The following is a 12973-nucleotide window of genomic DNA, read 5'->3' as shown; positions in this document are numbered from 1 at the left end:
ACAGTCAATCAACAATGTAATGAAGTCTACAGTACAGCAATCAATGCAACATATTTTATTAAAGAGAACCTGTGATCACAGATTGCTCTAATAAACCACTACCAGTATGTTGTCAAGCAGCTGAACACCTTCTAGATCAGGGGTGCAAAACCTGCCGCCCTCATGAAATTGTAGCCAGCACCCTGCTGCACCCAGATCCCTTTGCGGCAGATAGTAAGTATGAATAACTGTCTGGTTGCAGGACACAGGACTGAGGTCTATTATAGCCCTAGCCATGTATTCACAATTATTACCTGCCTCACAGGTTCCTCTGGGAAGCTGCTCGGCTGCAGTGAGAGGGACTACCACCCCCTCCCCCTTGTGAAATGCTTGCAGAGACTCGAAAAGCAGGAGAGAGCAGCCAGGCCTCTGTCCCCCAAGGTATGTCTCCATATGACCCTGGCTGCTTTATTGTTTTCTGTGCTGATCTCCCTTCCTCTATCCACCTTTATTATGGTTTCCCATGTTAAAGAAAGCCATGGGAAGGGGTCTCTTGTATAGTCAGCTCTGGGGACGGAATATCCGGTGTAGTCAGACTCAGCTCTGAGGTTGTCTCCTATAAAGTCAGCTTTGGGGGAGTCTCCTGTATAGTCTGCTCCGTGGGGGTGCCTCCTGTATTATACATCTGCTCCGGAGTTCTCCAGCATTATAATCTGCTCTGGGGGTCTCCAGTATTATTTGCCTTCTCTGGGGTCTCTATTATTATAGCTTGCTTTGGGGGTCTCCTTTATTATAGTTCTGCTCTAGCAATTTCCAGTATTATTTGCATGCTCTGTGGGTCTCCATTATTATTTGCTTCAGACGATTTCCATTATCATTATAATTCCCAGGTTTGTGCACTGTATTTGTAGTCTGCTCTGGGCTCTATCAGTTATTGCACAAATTCAGTTTTTGGTTTCTAGGGTCTCAATTTGTGCTGTAATTTGGTTTTTGGTGCATTTACTAGTGCGGCCACCTGAAGTTGAGGGGTATGAAAAAATATAATTGGGGCCCTCGGACTCGTAAAGGTTGTGCATCCTTTCTCTATATCATGTTTCAGTGATCATGTTTAGATCATGGCCCAGTGTGAGGCTCCATTCACAGGTCTCCATACACAAGCCGGATGGAGGGGGGAGGGGTGAGTGCTCCTCACCACTCTTTGCACCATGTCCATGTATAATGCACATCCATAGTGGCCATAAACTAGCTGCCTTTTTTGCCTCTAGATTACAGCTGCTATATTCGGACGTATGCATGCTGCCTGATACCTTGGGGTCTCCTGTAAAGTCAGCTCTAGGGGATGATCCTTAACAGTCAGCTCTGGGGGAAATCATGTATAGTTTGCTCTGAGGGGAAGTCTCCTATATTAAAATCTTCTCTGGGGGGGGGGTGTCCTGTATTATACATCTATCTGCTTTGGCGGTCTCCAGTGTATTATAGCCTGCTCTCTGTGATCTCCAGTATTATAGCCTGCTCTCAGGGTCTCCAGTATAGGTGCTGATGTCATATGATGGGATGACATGACCACGACACTCGCCAGGAAGCTGCCGATATCCAGCCTAGCTACATGCGTCTGATAGTCAGCAATTGATTTATTTATAACAGATGGGTGGAAACATGCCCTATTTGCTGCCATTCCTTTTTAAACTTGTTTCCTGCCTGGATGACGCCACCTCCAGACGTCAGTCATCTGGGTTGACGCTGGCTTCCCTATAAAAAGGTATAATGTTCCACATGCTGCTTCTAATATTATCACAACAAGATTCCCATTCCAAAAGAAAAGTGACCCTATTTATTGTGTGGCACATGGTAGATGGGGGATCTAATAAAACATATAGAGAACCAGTAGGTAAGTAAATGGCTAAAAAATAACCTTTTTTGTGTTTACATTAAACCAATTTAATGAGATTTTTAAGAACACAAACAGACAGTTACTGGAGATGTTGATTCATAAATCTGGTAAGTGTTATACAATCCGACAATTCTTCAACTGTTCAGGGATAGTCTATGTAGCCAGCAAGCCAGAAATAGGGAGGACACACCAATTTCTTTCCATGTCAGGCAGGAAAATGGTGGCAGCCTGGAGTGCATAAAATTTTGGGGCCTGCAACAGGTGAAATTGGGTCTACGTAAAGGGAATTTATACAAAAAACAATTGAGAAGCTAAATGGATCTACTAGTTGGAAAGTCTCAATCCAGGGGGACTCAATGAAGGTTTCTCGTTCTCACAATTCCTGTAAACTTGAATGATTAATATTTGATGGACAATCCATGGTGTGCTATGAATGACATACTATATGTTATAAACTGTCCTGCCTCATAATAAATAATACATACCTTGTATTTGTGCACTACACATGTTGTTATATGAAGTAGATGTTAGCGCTCCAAGGATATGCAGTAAAAAATTCTAATAGTTTATTTCCAAATAAAGTAAAATTCACAAAAGGCAAGTAAACATACGTGTGGTGGCCCAGGTGTAGTGACCGACGCGTTTCGCCCTATCTCAGGGCTTAGTCATGGTCTCAGTAGCTCTAAAAATCTACAAATACTGACAATTTAAAGATCCCGCTCCGGTAATGGCGGGTGACGTCACGGTCACGTGACAGTGGTCACATGATCGGGCTGAGACCCGCCCACCTCTATACAGCGGGATGATGTGTCATAAGAACTACAAAAGGTTTAAAAACAAACACATTAGAGGGTAAGGTAAGTATTGAAGAGACACTGATTGTCTGGCTCAATATGGTACAATACAAAGAGGATAATAAGATTACACAAATGTACGAGAACCCAAAATACGAATATCACACCTGGAAGTTCTAGTCACATTACCATAAGACAAACATGGATGTGATATAATAGTGAACGCTAAAGACCCAGGTACAATCGAGTGCATTGATGATAAAGACTAAAAGACGACTCTCTTTGCATACATAAGCCTGGGCATAGCTTATAAAATATCTATTCACAACATGGGGGAAAAAAATGAATGCCTAAAGATTATATGCATAAATTGGCACAGCCAGAGTAATATATAGCGAAGTGAACAAGGAGAAGCCGGGGTAAAGAACGGTGAGGCAGAAAAGGCGGAGAAAAAGGGGGGAGGGGAAAAGGGGGGAAGAAGAAGAAAAAAGGTAAAGAAAAAGAAAAAAGGAAAAAGGGGAGGAAGAAAGAAGGAGACCCATATAGAAAGGAGAAAATGTACATATAAAAAAAAAAAAAAACACCAGCCTAACAAATATGTCAGCAGCGTCAAAACATTTTCGGGATGTTCATAATGGGAACAGTGTTAGTTTTAGATGGCAGGGTATAGAAAAGGTTAAGAGACCAAAAAGGGGAGGAGACCACAAGAAAAAACTCATGAACAGGGAGACATATTGGATGTTTGTATTGAAAACCACCCAGCCTCAAGGTATGAATCTCAGACAGGACTTGATACTATGTTACCACTAGGTATTGCCTTGGTCATTCATCATGATTCACCCCCTTTTTTTTTTTTTTTTTTTTTTTTTTATATGTACATTTTCTCCTTTCTATATGGGTTTCCTTCTTTCTTCCTCCCCTTTTTCCTTTTTTCTTTTTCTTTACCTTTTTTCTTCTTCTTCCCCCCTTTTCCCCTCCCCCCTTTTTCTCCGCCTTTTCTGCCTCACCGTTCTTTACCCCGGCTTCTCCTTGTTCACTTCGCTATATATTACTCTGGCTGTGCCAATTTATGCATATAATCTTTAGGCATTCATTTTTTTCCCCCATGTTGTGAATAGATATTTTATAAGCTATGCCCAGGCTTATGTATGCAAAGAGAGTCGTCTTTTAGTCTTTATCATCAATGCACTCGATTGTACCTGGGTCTTTAGCGTTCACTATTATATCACATCCATGTTTGTCTTATGGTAATGTGACTAGAACTTCCAGGTGTGATATTCGTATTTTGGGTTCTCGTACATTTGTGTAATCTTATTATCCTCTTTGTATTGTACCATATTGAGCCAGACAATCAGTGTCTCTTCAATACTTACCTTACCCTCTAATGTGTTTGTTTTTAAACCTTTTGTAGTTCTTATGACACATCATCCCGCTGTATAGAGGTGGGCGGGTCTCAGCCCGATCATGTGACCACTGTCACGTGACCGTGACGTCACCCGCCATTACCGGAGCGGAATCTTTAAATTGTCAGTATTTGTAGATTTTTAGAGCTACTGAGACCATGACTAAGCCCTGAGATAGGGCGAAACGCGTCGGTCACTACACCTGGGCCACCACACGTATGTTTACTTGCCTTTTGTGAATTTTACTTTATTTGGAAATAAACTATTTGAATTTTTTACTGCATATCCTTGGAGCGCTAACATCTACTCCCTCTTCTTGGAATACGTGCCTTTGGTCCGTGGGGCTTTTTTGGATGTACCTTGCGCTGGTCAGCAGTCAAGTTGGAAGGTGAGCAGGAACTGTTGTTTCTACTTGTACATGTTGTTATATGCATAAAGATAAATTATAAGAACTATGAGCACTAACTATTTAGCCATACCTCTATGAATAGTACTGTCACCTTCCTTTTTTTCGAATATAGATTTAATATAGACTTAATAGAACACTTCCTTCATCTATGCATACTGGATATGTTTACTATATCGGTTTTGCCTTTTACAACACTATAATATGTTATGTAGTCAATATGTGTGCAATACTTTTATGCAGCCCCTCGTAAATATCTCCCATTAATGTTTAAGAATTTATTTAGATACCAAATTGATTATTAATCCTTATTCAATCTCCATGGATGGTTAATTTCACCCTTTCCACAAAGGAGACACTTTGAGATACTCACCTCAACACATGTGCTCTCCTTTCTATGTGGTATCCAATTAAGGATAGATCTCGTACAGCGCATACACAGCTAGACCTACAATGCGCATGCACCAACTCTTATCCAACCTTTACCCTCGATTCATTAGATAAAATTTATATAATTTTTAGTCTGAAGTCTGGCTTTTTTCGTGTAGGATGTGGGTCTCCAGTATTACAGCCTGCTCTCAGGGTCTCCAGTATTATAAAAAAAAAAAAAAAAATACAAGTTGCAATTACAGCTCACCAACCCATGATCTCCAAGCACATCTCCAGGTTGTCAGTGTCAGAAATGGCATCCTAGCGGGGGGAGCAGACCAGCCAGTAGTAGGGTGGATGGTAGTGCAGATAAGCCAAGACAGCTAATGATTGTAGGGGACTCTATAATCAGGAAGATGGATAAAATAATTTGTCGCCAAGACCGCCTCAACCGAATGGTTTGCTGCCAGAGTTCGGCATGTGGTGGAAAGGGTGGATAAAGTACTGGGAGGGGCTGGGGATGACCCAGCTGTTGTGGTCCATGTTGGAATCCAAATAGATGGTAGGTGGAGGATCCTGAATTGTTTTAAAGAAATAGGTTCAAAGCTTAAGGGAAGGACCTCCAAGGTAGTATTTTCCATTATATTGTGTTGTGGGATCTACAGTATTATAGCCTCCCCTAGGGGGGTTTCCATTATTATAATCTGCTACAGATGATTTTCATTATCATTATTATTGTCTAGTTTGCACACTGTATTTGTATTCTGCTCCCCTGTAATCTGCAGCCCCCTAAAGTTGAGGGGTATTCCTCGTAATTTACATTGCCAGTCCACCCCTTTTTGTTATGCAGGTAAAATTATACTGTAAGTGAAAGTCACACTCTAGAGAAGTTTTGATGCAGTTCTGTATCCATAGAAGCACAATCATAATCTTTATAGGGAACCTGTCACTAGCTTTAGCCAAAGACATGGGTAATTCAAGAAAATGTTGTGAATTGGATTTTAATCTGCAACTTTGCAAACTCTGTATTTAATGCCCATATCTCCAGTTCTGCAACTCACAGAAAATCTTCAAGTTTGGTCTTTAAATGAAAGTGATACCAAAACTACGGTTCTAGGTATGACAGAGCCCAATATATGGTCATCTGAAGGGACACTTTCCCTTGAGGATCTATAAGTGATTCAATAAATGACTCATCTTGGGCAAAAAGTCTCTCTGTTCATTTGCAAATTACTTTGAAGTAGATTTTTTTATGGATAATAGGGCAAGTTTTAACCATAAAAGAGAAATCTAGTGCTGGCAATAGTTTAGTGTCTGGCAACCATAATTAATTTTCCCGATTTTCACAATATTTAGCTAGGAAATGGCTTAAAAACTGTGTCTTTAAGTTTTCCAGTACATTTTGTTTTTTTTCTGCCTGTTCAAATACTGATAGCTGTCATACAAAAGACACAAGAATAACAAAAACTCCACATGCCGTTTAAGCTGTTGACTCTTCAAAAACAGTTTTGTTGTTCCCCTTTCTTTCAGTTGCATGATATCAGTGAGTTATTGCCTCAGATGATAAGCAGTATCTCACTGTGTTAACAGCAGTTTGTATTCACAACAGAATACAGTGACAGCATTTTTTTTCTAATTTATACCCTTTGACTTGTTTTTGATATTAGATGATTCCACTAAAGAGATTATGGCAGGTTCATGATCCATTAGATTTGTAATTAAATTGTATTACTTCTTGAGTAATAAACCTATTTTCCCTTTTACTGCTTTGAAAAGAAATAACAACTTAGAACTGAATTAAGGTACATCCACATGGACAGAAACAATCATTATTATGACATCACTGCAAGTTCAGTGGATTTGTGTACAGATCACCATGTATTAACTGTTGGTTTATATTTTAAGAATGAAATCCACAGTGAGAATCAACAGAAAGAATAAAAAAGCAAAGGATACAAAATCTGCACATTTCAATTTATATGCAGATATCTTTAAACAGTATGGGGAGAAGATGTGTTATGTGGGATGATGTAAATCCTGCTCTAGATGAGAAACTGTTGACCTATAAATAACAGCACTCCATACATATGGAGCACTCCAACATATCCCTCTATTTTATACTGATATCAGATGGGTAGGCAGAAATCACCTGACAGAAAGTTCAGCTTCCTTAGGTAAAATATGCATTGTATAGTGTTCTTTACAAGCTTCCAGATGCACGTTTTACTTTTTCCCAACTAGTCTCTATGTAGATAGTAACTGGTGAAATCTTTTCTCTGTGCCTGCAGTACGACCTGCGATATAATGAACTGCGTCTGGCAGGTTTGAAAGCTACGTGCAGGAATTCCAAAAATATGAGAGTAATCATGCTTCACCCTCCCCCAATCAGGAAATGGATTTGTCAAGCTGTTTTACAGTGGTTTATTGAAGTAAAAATAATGCGTTTCAGTCTTGTACCAAGAAAAACCAGAGCGGTATCGAATACTCAATTAAGGGAGGGTGCCAAGTCATATGGTTACATGTCCAAACCATTGGTAACTAAGTCCACAAAAGAGGCAGATATTTTTGGAGTGACACCGTTTCTGTGCACTTTTTTTTTTTAAAAAGTAGATATTCTATTTACACTTAAAATGGTGCCAAAACAGCTGTAGTACCACCAACGGCTCTAGTACAAGAGTCAATTAATAATTAAAAAAGCAGCATAATAAAAATTTTGGAAATTTGGAAAGTATTCAGATCCCTTTAACTGACCTGGCCCTTTTTTGTTTTTTTATTTCCATTTTTTACTCCCCACCTTCAAAAATCTATCACTTTTTTATTTTTATACGTAAAGAGCATGTGATGGCTTGTTTTCTGTGTAACAAATTGCAGTTCATAGTGATGGTATTGAATATTCCATGGCGTGTACTGGAAAAAAATTCCAAATGCAGTGAAAATGGGGAAAAAACGCATTTGCGCTGTTTTCTTGTGGGCTTGGATTTTACGGCTTTCACTGTGCGCCCCAAATGACATATGTACTTTATTCTTTGGGTCGGTATGATCACGGGGATACTAAATTTGCATAGGTTTTATAAAGCTTTCATACATTTACAAAAATTAAAACCTCATGCACAAAAAAAAAATTTGATTTTGCCATCTTCTGGTGCCAATAACTTTTCAAATCTGTACAACCTTTTGATCACTTTTTATGTAATTTTTTAGATTTTTCAAAATGGCAAAAAAGTGGAATCTTAGACTTTGGGCACAATTTTCCGTTACGGTGTTAAATGCTGTGAAAAACCATTATTATATTTTGATAGATTGGGCATTTTCAGACGTGGAAATACCTAATGTGTTTCTGATTTTTACTTTTATTCATATTTATATCAGTTATAGGGAAAGGCGGGTGATTTGAATGTTTATTTTTTTATTATAATTTTTTTAAACTTTTTTTTTATTTAAATTTTTTCTATTTTTCAGAATCCATAGGGTACTTTAACCCTAGGTTGTCTGATCAATCCTATCATATACTACAGTATGGCAGTATATGGGGATTTTCCACCTCATTCATTAAAATGTGCAATCCCACATTGTAATGAATGGGTTAATCCAAGACAGCCTCAGGTCTTCGGAAGACCAGAGGCTGTCATGGTGACCGATTGCCATTCCCCGATGACGTCACAGGGAGCGGCGATCTTCACCAAGATGGCAGACGCCCATGCGTAGCTTTGCTGGCGGCGGCAATATGCAGCAAAGACTTATTGGCTAAGAAGAGGGCTCACGGGCTCCATGTACCCGCCCCCGACATATGCCTTACTATTTCATTGCAGCCAACAGGTGCATGAACATCTGAGAATGCCTTTCTTTTCCTAGATACACAAGACTTGAAATGGATGAGGTCAGCACTCACTGTTGTAACTGCTGTTATACCATAGCTCAATAAAGAAATCCCGTCTATTCAAGAAACAGTGAGTGCTGACCTCATCCATTTGGAGTCTAGCCAATTGGTAAGATCATAAAAGTAAATTTTGCTAATTAAAGGGAACCTGTTATTTTCACTAAATATACATTTTCACTAAACCAAATTTTTTAATATAATTGTGTGTTATAACTTACCTGGCAACCTGACAAAATTCTCTGTGTAGTCCCAGGGCTTGGGCTTTGGTTTAGATGCATTTCAAAAACAACACGTGACTTGTCTCGTAATCTTTCCGCAACATGCGACCTTAAGTGGAACCTTTGGTTTGTGTTTTAAAACGCAACCAAAATTCCACGTGTGAATGTGGCCCCAGGGGCTCTACAAACACGTCATGGCACCTGAAAACTATTCTGCTCTACAAAAGCATAATGGCTCCTTCAGTGCTTTGCCATGTACCCTGACAGCGGGTTACATCCACATGTGGGGTGTCCTCTTACTCTGAAAAAACTGCCCAATATATTCCTAAATGCATTTTCTACTTTCATTCAGTTAATGTGGGTAAATTTTGCAACTAAATGAATGTATTAATGATAAATATTAGTGATTTCCAACTATTAACAGGACTTCCAAAATTCTTATAGAAATGAAATGGTCCCTAAAATAATTGATTCTAAAATTTTCTTAAAAATTTTAGAGAATGCTGGTCGTTTTGTTATCTTTCTAGCATCATAATAATAAAACAAAAGGACACTTATAAAATGATGCCAAAACAAACTGAAAAACAATTTGGCAAGTTGAAGCTTTCTAAAGTTATAACCAGATAAAGTGACACATGCTGGTTTTGCAAAATAGGCCTTAGCCATCAAGCCGCAAATGAGCCTGGTCACTAAGGGGTTAAATAAAAAGTGATCAAAAAGCTGTAAAGTCCTATAAATGGTAGCATTGAAAATGCCATCAAAAGTTGCAAAACATTACACCACGTACACCGAAGTATGAAAAAGTTATTGGCGCCAGAACATGGCAAAATTAAGGGGTTTTTTTGTACAGGTGGTTTTAATTTTTATAAATGTATGAAAACATTATAAAATGTAAATAAATTTGGGGTCCCCGTGATCATACCGACCCAAGAATAAAGTAGACATGTCATTTGGGGAGCACATTGAAAGCTATACAATCCAAGCCCACAAGAAAACAGTGCAAATGCATTTTTTCACCAATTTCACTACATTTGGAATATTTTTCCTGCTTCCCAGTACATGGCATGGAATATTAAATACTGTCTTCATGAATTACAATTTGTTACAAAGCCCTCATATAGTTCCTTACATGGAAAAATAAAAAAGTTATATAAAAGTTGAAGGTTGGGAGTGAAAAATGAAAATGCAAAAACCAAAAAGGGTCTGGTTGCCAAGGGGCTAATTTAACCTCTAACTTCATGTACTGATAATGGTGGCTAATATTTTGTTTCACCATCTGATTATAAAAGTTTTTTATAAAGGTTTTTTTTTTATTGTCTAAAAAAATTATCATATGGCATTATAAAAGCCCAGAGCAAAGCCAAAAGTAATATATTATTACATATGGTTCATTATCCTTTTTTTAATTGGCCTTTCTAAGATGTTTAACCCAGTGGGGGTGATTTTGATCACCTTAAATAATTCAGAGTCTTGAGGAAATATTATTTAAGTTGCGGGAACCAATTTAGTAAAAAATTTCCAGTATTGTATTATGTCTTCTAGTTTTAAATGTATGATATTTATCATATGACATATATGTAAAGTAATTGAAATGTAATCCGTTAACAATGAACATTTGTTTTCATTTTTAGATTGTATGTCAAGAAATTCAATGAATAATATATGTATAATATATCATTTGTGTTTTGTAGCAAGAGCAGGAAATGTAAAATACTAGAATAAATATTTCCATTTTCAATAGACCCTAAGTACTGCTATGTCTTCCAAGGAAATATAGCAATTTTATGATTACTATAATTTATTTAAAAGACAATTAAAATTTACAGCAACAGAGCAACCTTAAACAAAAAGTGGAAGGAAAAAAAGGCTTACGCTGGAGATATATTTATAAACTGATTTATTAAAGGGACTCTATGACCAAATATTTATTTTTTTTATAACAAATGATTTCAATAATGCATATTGACACGGGAACTGTGCATGTGTCTGTGCCTGTTCACGATACAGACAGAGTTGTTGTTCAGCCCCACAGTGCATAAAGGACTAGGGGTAGGACTTGACCCTATTTATTATAATAGGAACGCGGACACTTTCAACCACGCCTGCACACAAGACTAAGGATGGGGGAATTGTTTTAGGTGGAGGAAAGTCCAGAACTAACACCCCCCCCCCCTCTATCATTACCGCGGTATCCACTGCCACTAGGGGTGCTGGAAAGAGCTAGATACAATCCAGTACTTAACCATCTATAGCTGGTCAAGTATGGGGCAGCTGTGGGCTGGAACATCTAGAACTACCTACCCCTTACCATTACCCCAGTACCCACCACCACAATCCAATACCACACCATCTATAGGCAGTCAAGTACTGGGAAGGCTGCAGGCTTGTATAATTGGGCAGGAAATTTTCCATAACTAGCCTGAAATTACTTGAAGTTTGTGACCGTTCACAGCCCAACAATACCAACCTGTGGATTGCACATCCTAGAACTCCTATTCATGTTTTTTACCGAACACTAAGCCTCTGGCCCTAGCCAGGTGCGTTGGTTAGAGGGGGCACTGTACTCAACTGGAGTACCGGAGAGAGGTAAGTATAGGTGTAATATCTTTGCCGGGCATCATCCTCTGCCCGCTAAAATGTGGTTTAGAAGGTGTTCATATTGGTGTTTCCCATGTGTTAACTGTGGTTTAACTTTTTGTTTATTCAGCTACACCTGGCTCCCTCTAGCTTAGCCCTGTCCAACAAAGGGTTACTGGTGTGATGGACATCTTATCCACTTACTGGTTGTAGACTTATATCTCAGCTCTGTATCTTGCCTATGCTAACTTTTGATATTCTATTGCTTATTCTGGTTAATTGAGCTTCTGAGTCATTGAACCTTGGACTCCTATTATGTACTGTACCCACTATCTTGTTGTGATCCAGACCACTTGTGATTCTTGTGTGTTGTTTGTTTGTCTTGTTTTGTGTCTGCACTGTGGCTAAGGGAGGGACCGTCTCCGCAGTTGTCCTGTTTCATTTCCAAGAGGCAAGTAGGTAGGTGACAGCTTTGGGGGCTCAGCTTAGAGCTCTCTGTCTTGGCTGTCCTTCCTGTGCCTCTTACCACCCTCCTTACATTATAAAATAACCAAATATGGATAAACTGGAATAAAACATCTATATCCTATATCCATCTATTGCAAGGTACCCGCTCCGCTAAGGGGAATTGTCTGGAATTCCGCAAGCACTTTGTGGTGGTAAATTGGCGTGAACCCTCTCTTAAAGACCACTTTAGGAGGTCTTTCCAAGTCTGTTAAAGGAGTTTGTCCATGAAAAAAAGAACATGATGACACTCTCAGCTCTGCTATCTCACCTATTACACACATAGCGTCAGTTCTGCTATATTCCTCCTCACCGATGAAGACCTTATTTTGCCTGTAGCTAGTAGATTAAGTTTCTGCACTCTGCTGCTTGCTGGCAGGAAGTGCCTGTGTCTGGGCTGCTTTTCTAATGCATGGGGGAGGGGTAGGAGCCAGAGAGCACTGCAGCCATGCAGACAAGAGAACCTATTCATGAGAAAAATCTAACTATAGTCAGAAGATTTACGGTGAAATCCAGGGGCAACAAAAATTGTAAACACCAGGATGGATAGAGACAGATTGGAATTATATATTTTAAATGCTGTGATTTTGTTAATCACAGTGAATTAGAGAATGTGTTATTTTGTTACCCTGAGTACATTTAACAATCTTGTCCTCATGGGAATACCCCTTTAAGGATGCCTTGGTTGGTCACCCGGATCCTGGCTCTTTGGAGCAAGCTATGGTTTTGGCAGTTCAGATTAACCGCAGCTTAAAGGATGGATAAAAGTTGACACAAGTTAATTGTCTATCTCACCTTCTCTGTCTTCTAAAAAAAACTCTCCTGCTGTCATGTCTGAACAAGATCTTATGCAGCTGGGTACCTTAAAAGTCAAAACCCGGAGAGAGCATCACCAGAAGTATTCCCTGTGTTTCTATTGTGGTGGATCTGGACATTTTCTATGAGACTGCCCTAG

At 39.0% G+C, this 12973-nt stretch overlaps 1 long non-coding RNA gene across 1 annotated transcript in view; it reads left to right on the top strand.

Annotated features, from left to right (window-relative positions):
• Positions 1–356: 356 nt before the first annotated feature.
• Positions 357–12973, top strand: part of LOC140086374 (uncharacterized) — a 45873-nt gene continuing 33256 nt past the window's right edge. Inside the window, exon 1 of the long non-coding RNA XR_011849962.1 lies at positions 357–420. This is a non-coding gene — a long non-coding RNA (uncharacterized lncRNA). The remainder of the gene's footprint in view (positions 421–12973) is intronic.

This window comes from Engystomops pustulosus, chromosome 1 (genome assembly GCF_040894005.1).
Source record: "Engystomops pustulosus chromosome 1, aEngPut4.maternal, whole genome shotgun sequence".
Classification (NCBI taxonomy): domain Eukaryota; kingdom Metazoa; phylum Chordata; class Amphibia; order Anura; family Leptodactylidae; genus Engystomops; species Engystomops pustulosus.
This window is presented reverse-complemented; position numbering and strand designations above follow the sequence as displayed.